Source organism: Lygodium microphyllum, chromosome 14 (genome assembly GCF_053477565.2).
Source record: "Lygodium microphyllum isolate KBCC chromosome 14, Lygodium_microphyllum_v1.1.10, whole genome shotgun sequence".
In the NCBI taxonomy this organism is placed as follows: domain Eukaryota; kingdom Viridiplantae; phylum Streptophyta; class Polypodiopsida; order Schizaeales; family Lygodiaceae; genus Lygodium; species Lygodium microphyllum.
The window spans coordinates 41,817,948-41,825,959 of record NC_141148.1 but is presented as its reverse complement, the minus strand read 5'-3'; positions in this window follow the sequence as shown (position 1 = coordinate 41,825,959).

Below are 8,012 nucleotides of genomic sequence, written 5' to 3'. Positions count from 1 at the left end.
TTGATGCTCGATCGAGTGCCCTCCTCTCTCTTGCACTCTGGTAGCTCCACGATCCTAGATGCTAGCTCAAGCATCCTCAAGCCTCCTCCATCTCCAAGCTCCATCCTCCATAGCCACGCGTGCAAGAGAAGAGAAGGGGAGAGAAGAGAAGAAGAGGAGAGGAGATGGTGAAGAGCTTCACCCTCTTGATCCCTCACTCTCGCACACACTCAGTCCCTCACACTCTCACACTCCCTCTCTCAAGAGCACACACAAGCAAGAAGGAGAGAAGAAGAAGACTCCTTTTGCCACACACCAAAGAATGAGCTTTCCATTCAATTTTCAACTTTATATACAAAGCCCTAAATCCTTTTTGGGTGGTCATCCACTTTTTTTCTCTTTTACATGGCCGGCCGTGGCTTGGGCCCTTTTTCCCATTTCCCACCATTCTAATTTATCCTATTCCCCACTAATGCATACACTTTGCACAGGAGTGAGCTTGGCGCTCTTTTACACAGATTCAGGGGCGCTTTCGCATTTTAATGGTGCACATTTTTTCTCTTTCATTGCCTTGGCCGGACACCGAACTGAAGCTTTCTGAGGGTCGTGCCCAAACATTTTAATTTTTCAGGGATTGGTTGCCGGTCAAGGTGCCTTCTTCTGCTTTTATCATGCGCCTTATCTGCTCTTTTCCTTTTTTTCATTTTCCGCTCCTTTGTGCTGTGGAAACACGATAACACACACCAACCCAACTAGCCCACATGAGGGAGTGCATGCCAAAAATTAAGGCAGCCAGGGAGGAGGGAAAACTCGCCTTCTACAGAGGAGGGAGAGTGGTAGTCATGGAGAGTCTCCACAAATGATGGTGTGAGACCTATGGGACCAGCCTTGTAGTGGCAGTTTGGAATTATAATGGAGCCCTCCGATTGAACGTGGGAGCTTTTGAGGAGACATTCAGAGGGAGAGATATGGTGTTCTACTCAGAGACACATCAGGGACCACATACTACACTTCCACAGGTGATAGGCTATAGGTGGGAGTCAACTTGTAGGAAGGAGACACGCACAGACCATAGTAATTGCGGGGTAGAGAGGAGTGGCAGTGTTATTCAGGGAGGATCTACAACAGATGATCTAGGTAGTCCACAAAGATGAGCATGCCAGATACATGTGGGTGAGTGTGTGTGGTAGGAATGCACTTTGTATGTTGCCATATGCTATTTCCCCCCTATGACGTCTCTATATGCCCCACCCAAGGGGCAATCACCATATGTGGCTTTGGATGAGGATATTTGGGAGTTCTCAAAGGAGGGAGAGGTTATCTTACTAGGAGACTTTAATGCTAGGATAGCCTCCCATCAGGTGTCTTTCTTTGATGCATCTAAGGAGATGCTATAGGAGCAGGATGTGTCAGAGCTAGAGTTGGAGAGGACATCTCAAGATATGGGGAAAGTCATCAAATATGGGAGATACCTTGTGGAGATGGGCACAACACACAGGTTGACCATTCTCAATGGCATGGCTAGATACCCGTTATCCGACCCCTTCACAAGTTATCCTCACCGAGACGGTGCCAACACAATAGAATATGTTCTTGCCCCACCGATGCTGATATCTCACATCCATGACCTCTCAGTATCCCCACGCCTTCTCGGAGTTGCAATGGATCATGTCTACCTATCATTCACCATCAACCTTCGATTCACTAACATGCAGACCCATCATGTAGCTCACTGACACTCGAGATACCTCTTTTCCAAAGAGACAGAGGATATCTATGAGACAAAGATCCTTAGATTGTTACATGATGCAGACCCTGACATTCCATTACAAGAGCTGACTCAGCAGTTTAGTGAGGCCCTATACATCGTTGCAGGTGTAGCCTTCCCACACTCACAACCCACACAGAGAGCCTCCATCAAGGTGACACCTCGGAATAGCTGATATGATGATGAGTGCCTTGAGACCTGAGCACGCCTATAGAGAGAGATAGCACTAGGGTCCACTACCCACAGACATGCACATATACTCTTTAGACACCTCACACGGTGGAAGAAGAGAACATTCTTGGCCTAGTTGGAGTGAGACCTATATTAATTATTCTTTAGCTAGGACTCTAGAGAGGCTTGGAGGCTTTTCAGAGAGCATTGCCCAACCGTGCACCTATTACGTCCATCGCTATATGGGAGGAGTATGTAGCTAGTCTTTATACTGTGGAGAGTCAACCACCTCTTCTTGACCCACTTGAGCCTTGTCCAGAGACCACCACTTTCTTTACATAAAGTAGGGTCAGAGACGCCATTGACAGACTTAGTAGAGGAAAGGCACAAGATCATGATGGATGAGTAGTCGAGCACTTGATCCATGCTAGAGATTTGGTGGTAGGATTCCTGGCTTACATGTTTAATAGAGCCATGTGTGAAGGCCTACCAGAAATTTGAAGCACGAACACTATTTGTTGGGGTAAAAGGCCCTTGGGCCTACCCGTGTACAATGATCGCCCATATTCTTTATTCATATATATATATGAAAGTGTAATAAGGCTGTTATAACATTGTTGACAGCACCTACATTGTGTGTGCTCTTCTCTCCTGCGTCTTTTGCATCCCTTTCAACTGGTATCAGAGCCACTCCTTCACAAGCTCTTCCTGGCATCTACATGAGGTACGAGATCTTGTTCTTAGCCATTCTTTGACATGAACAGTAGGGTTTCTTGAAGAGGCAGCCATAGCTTCCATCATTGAAGCTTGTTCTCTTCACCTCTTGCTTGGACTTGTCATAGGCTTGTGTAGGTCTATTGTAGGCCTTCATTGGGCTCTTGCGTATCCCCTACCCACCTTGATTTGGCCCCTCAAGTACAGCAACATGCTGACGTTTTATTTGCGCATGTTTGCAAAAATGGCTCAAAAATCACTATTTTTGTCATATCTCGGGCATTCGGAACCCGATTTAGAGAAGATAAGAGTCTAAGTTGGGGTTTTGGCATGCTCTGGACGCGATGGTGATGTCGGATTTACCACATTCTAATGAAAAAAATATTATGTAACAAATTTCAGGTTTGAGACAGCATGTATTTGTATGCCTATGGCTTATGTGATGCTTCTACTGATGTCTATTGATATCGGATCACTTGTGGATGTTATGCCTCTTATGTGAGACACATTTGGAGCTGATTTAGCTTAGCCATTGACTATTTTGAACAATCCTAGATCTGTCCAAAATAGGGTAGCCACATGTTACTTTAATTTTATGCTTACAAGTCTTGGCATTTGATGCCTGATTATGCCCGGTTGGTGCCCATACATATGGGAATATATGCCTATGGTTTGCCTATGGATTTGAGCTTGGATTGAGCACTGATTTGCTCAATTTACAAAGGTTATACGTTGTTGGAAACTTCAGGGCTGAAGTTATTTATGCTACAGTTGGGTTATGCCTATTGGTCAACGGGGTGCTCCCGGCTACTCGGTATGATGTCATGATGTATTTGGACTATTCCACATGTCTTGTCTATGCTTCGGAATGATTTTGAGCTGATATTAGAGATCGATTTGGGTTTGACTGTTACTTCTTTGCAGCTGGCATTTCATTTATGACATGGTTTATGCCTAGGCTACTCAGTACAGGTTTTGATGTCTTGGTGAATGCTTTATGCTTTGGCTGTGGATAGCAGTTGTTTGAGCTCATCTCGACATTCATTTGAGTATTCCCTTGAGCAGTTGGACATTGACTTGGCTTTTTCCGTTATGACCTTGGATGCTATATGGGATTTGATGCTCTGATTATGGATCTTTGCTAATACTTGGATGCACTTACAGGTATTGAGCAATGAAATGCTCCCTTGTTTTGGCAATTGCCTATTGAGCTGTGATTGCTCGTTTGCATTTGATATGCTGGATACTTACTGATCAGTGGACTTGGATAGTGCTTGGGATTTACAATTATGGCTGTCCTGCTTCTCTGTTGTATGGCATCTATGCTATTTGGGCTACTATTGCCCGTGTATGTTAGGGAGCAGTTGATCTTTATGGCCACCCGTGTATGCACATGGTCTGCTGCTATGTATTTTATAGAGACTCTTACCTAGATGCTTTTACATAGATATTTGGGCTTTTATTGGAGCTTGATTCTTACAGGTTTATTTGCAACCTGTAGTTCTTGGCTGGACATGTATGTCAGTACTTGGTATGAGACATTGCAAAGTTATGTATAATCCTATGTTTCGGGGATGCTTATACATTCGAGGCATGCTTATGCTTTTATGGTTGTGAGCTACAGTGGTTGGATATGTCATGCTTTTGTCTGCTAGGCTTGTTTGTGTGGGAGCTTTTGCATCCGTGGTTGATGCCTTTGTGTTCTCCCCTTCTAGTTTGGATGAGTTCCCTTTGTAGTATGCCATGACAACTTTTAGCTCTTCTAGTCATGCAGAAAGTTCTCTTGATGAGCCTGTTCTCTCTGATGAGAGTTCCCCTGATTCTTTGAGCTCCTTGGATGTATTGGATAGCCCTACTCATGCTATTACAGAGCAGTTGTCCTCTTCTACAGGTTTTACATGTTATGTTTGCTTTCATAGTGGAAAGATAGGGTATGTGAAGCATAAATGCTTCAAGTGGATTAGAGAGAAAAAAAGATTGCACCGCACTAGACATGAGAGTAGAGTCAGTGATATAATAGGTGAGACCACTGTTGATAGTGGTATGGTGCATGTAGTTACCCATGATGATGCAGTTGAGCCTAGACTTCTGGCATCGTGTTATCCAACAGATTACTTGCTTAGTGATATGGCCTATACCTTTGATTGGCTATTAGACAGTATGGCATCTTGTCATGTTACTCTGCATAGATCTTGGTTCTCTTCTTACAGGGAGGTTGATGGATGTATTTCTTTGGGCCTTGAGCAGGATTGTCATGTTGTTGGTACAGGGGATTTACACTTGGCTTTGCCAAATGGGTCTTCTCTTATGCTCCGTGATGTCTTGCATATACCTACACTCAGGAAGAGCTTGATCTCTGTCAGCTAGTTGCATGGTGCAAGGTATTATGTCTCTCTTGGGGATACTTCATGGAAAATCCATCGTGGTTGCTTGGTATTGGCCAGAGGTGCTAGATATGGCAGTGATTATGTAGTGCATATCTCTCATGTGGGAGATTCTATGGTTGCAATTATGCAGATACCACATGCATTGCTATGGAATTGTTGCCTAGGCCATGCACGACATATTGAGATGGATGCTTTATGTGATATGGGCTTATTGCCTGCTCTTCCCCATGCTACTTGCCGTCATTGTACTCATGGTCCATGCAGAGCCTCTTTGGCTTATGGCGATCATGTGAGGTATGCTCCTCTAGATCTAGTCCATGTTGCAGCATATGGGCCTATGCCTTCCCAGTCACTTGGTGGAGCATTGTATTTTGTGACCTTCATGGATCATGCTACCCATCGTGTTTGGGCTTACCCTTTGGTATGGATTGAGGATGCTCTTACTATGCTTGAGAGGTTTATGGATTCTATTGGTAGCAGGCCTAGATGCTTGCAGATGGATTATGAGAGTCATGCTATCTCTCCCAGCTTACAGATCTCTTCTCAGCAATATGGCATTGATTTCTTATGCCCACAGTATTATGGGATTGCTCATGGCATGTGCCCGACTTTATAGGCAAAGGTTGCTTCTATGCTTACCACATCTAGGTTGCCTTATGGCTTTTGGGCTGAGACCCTTATGACGATAGTCTACTTGGTTAATCAAACGCCGTGTTTCTCTTTGGATGTTATTACTCCGCATGAGGCATGGAGTGGCATGAGACCCTTCTATGATCACTTGAGGATGTTTGGCTGCCAGGCAGTATGCCACATGAGCCTATGTCACGCATATGCATACTCCTTGGTTATGGAGATGGTGACTTTATGGCTTACAGGTTTTGGGATTTAGATGCCCAGCAGGTTCTACGCAGCCATCATGCTGTCTTTTATGAGACACATACACCTCTCAGGCCTCTTGATACGCGTTCAGTGTGCTTTATGGCTGATTCTATAGCCGTATGTCACTCTTCCACTTTACTGAGGCCGCATACTGTCTTGAGACCCCGTTTGACTTGTGTCTGGGCTACTGGCCCTCTTTCGATGATTGACCTTGGAGAGTTTGTATGCTCTCCATTGTCTTTTATGCGGTGTGCTAATGCTATGTGCCACTCTGATGCTTTACAGCCGTGCACTTATGAGTTGTGTTGCTTGCTTCATGGGAAGCAGTCATGGATTGCTCTATTGTCTAGAGCTATGGGATCACTTATCTCCTAGATGTCATGGACTTAGGGATGCTTGACTCTTCTTGTGAGGAGGTTCCCGCCACTTATTGCACAACTCGCTTTTCGATTGGGCGTTGGGTGAGATGTCATGATTCCTCACCTTGTCTCTTTTCTTTTGTTTTGCTTTTTCACTCCCTAGCCCATTGGCCTTTTAGTGGGAGGTTGTTGGGGTAAAAGGCCCTTAGGCCTGCCCATGTACAGTGACCGCCCATATTCTTTATTCATATATATATATATGAAAGAGCAATAAGGCTGTCATAACATTGTTGACAACACCTACATTGTGGGTGCTCTTCTCTCCCACTTCTTTTACATCCCTTGCTCGTGTACAGTGACCGCCCATATTCTTTATTCATATATATATATATATATATATATATATATATATATATATATATATATGAAAGTACAATAAGATTGTCATAACATTGTTGATAGCACCTACATTGTGTGTGCTCTTCTCTCCCTTGTCTTCTACATCCCTTTCATTATTGTGCCTATCCTCAAGTCAAGGGACCCTACTCTATCTAGTAACTATCGGACTATCATGGTTGGGCATACATTGGCTAAGTTATATGCTTCCATCCTTGAGCATGAGTTAAGCAGGTGGGTAGAGATGTGGGGTCTTAGAGCACAGGGATAGGCTGGCTTTAGGAGAGGCTTCGCCACATTGGATCACATCCTCACACTCAGAGCGATCATTGAGAAGGGAAGGGCCCATGGTTGACGGACCTAGTGTTGCTTTGTGGACTTTCGCAAAGCCTTTTACACAGTACCGAGAGATAGGCTGATACATAGATTGCATGCCATGGGAGTATCAAAAGAGCTCAGTTGGGGTATTTTGGCACTGTATGAGAGAGTTGTGGGCATAATCGAGACACCTGAGGGCCTTTCGGCACCTATTTACTCCACCATTGGGGTGGAGCACAGATGCCCCCTCTCTTCGACATTATTTTGGCCTGTACATTGATGGGATTGCTGATTATATTTCACAGGAAGGAGATAGAGGAGCTTCACTAGTTGGCACATGGATACCTCTCCTATTGTATGGGGATGACATTGTATTGAAAGATGACTCTCTAGAGGGTCTATAGAGACACTTGGATGCATTACACTCCTATACTTTGGACAGTGGGCTTTCAGTGAACCTTGGTAAAACCAAGGTGATGGTATTTAATACTACACCATAGTGGATCACGAGATTAGCACCTAAATTCACATATGGATCTGAGGAATTGGAGTATGTGGATTCTTATACATACCTGGGAGTCTTATTCGCAGGGCCCACCTTTTCTATGCGAGAGGTAGTAGACACTAGATTGACTCACAGATACACATCACTAGATGGTTTGGAGAGGATGTGTTCACAGGTGCAATTCCAAGAACCTTGCACCAAGTTATGGCTCTTCAATACACTAGTCACATCCACACTACTTTATGGAGTACAGATATGGGGGACCAGTCTTGACCACCATAGCAGATTAGGGCGCACTTATGACTGATGGAGGTCGATGGAGAAGCCCCTAGTGTCCATGATATCTATAATGATCGTATGTAAGGCCTCAGTGCCACATGAGATCATCAGAGCCGAGCTAGTAGCTACACCGATTGTGATAGAGGCCCTCACCCAATCGATTGCATACATACATAGCCTATGGGACTTACCCAGACACAGATATGCATGGTTAGCCCTTGAGTCCCCCAGGCAGCTTGACAGAGAGGGTGATACTT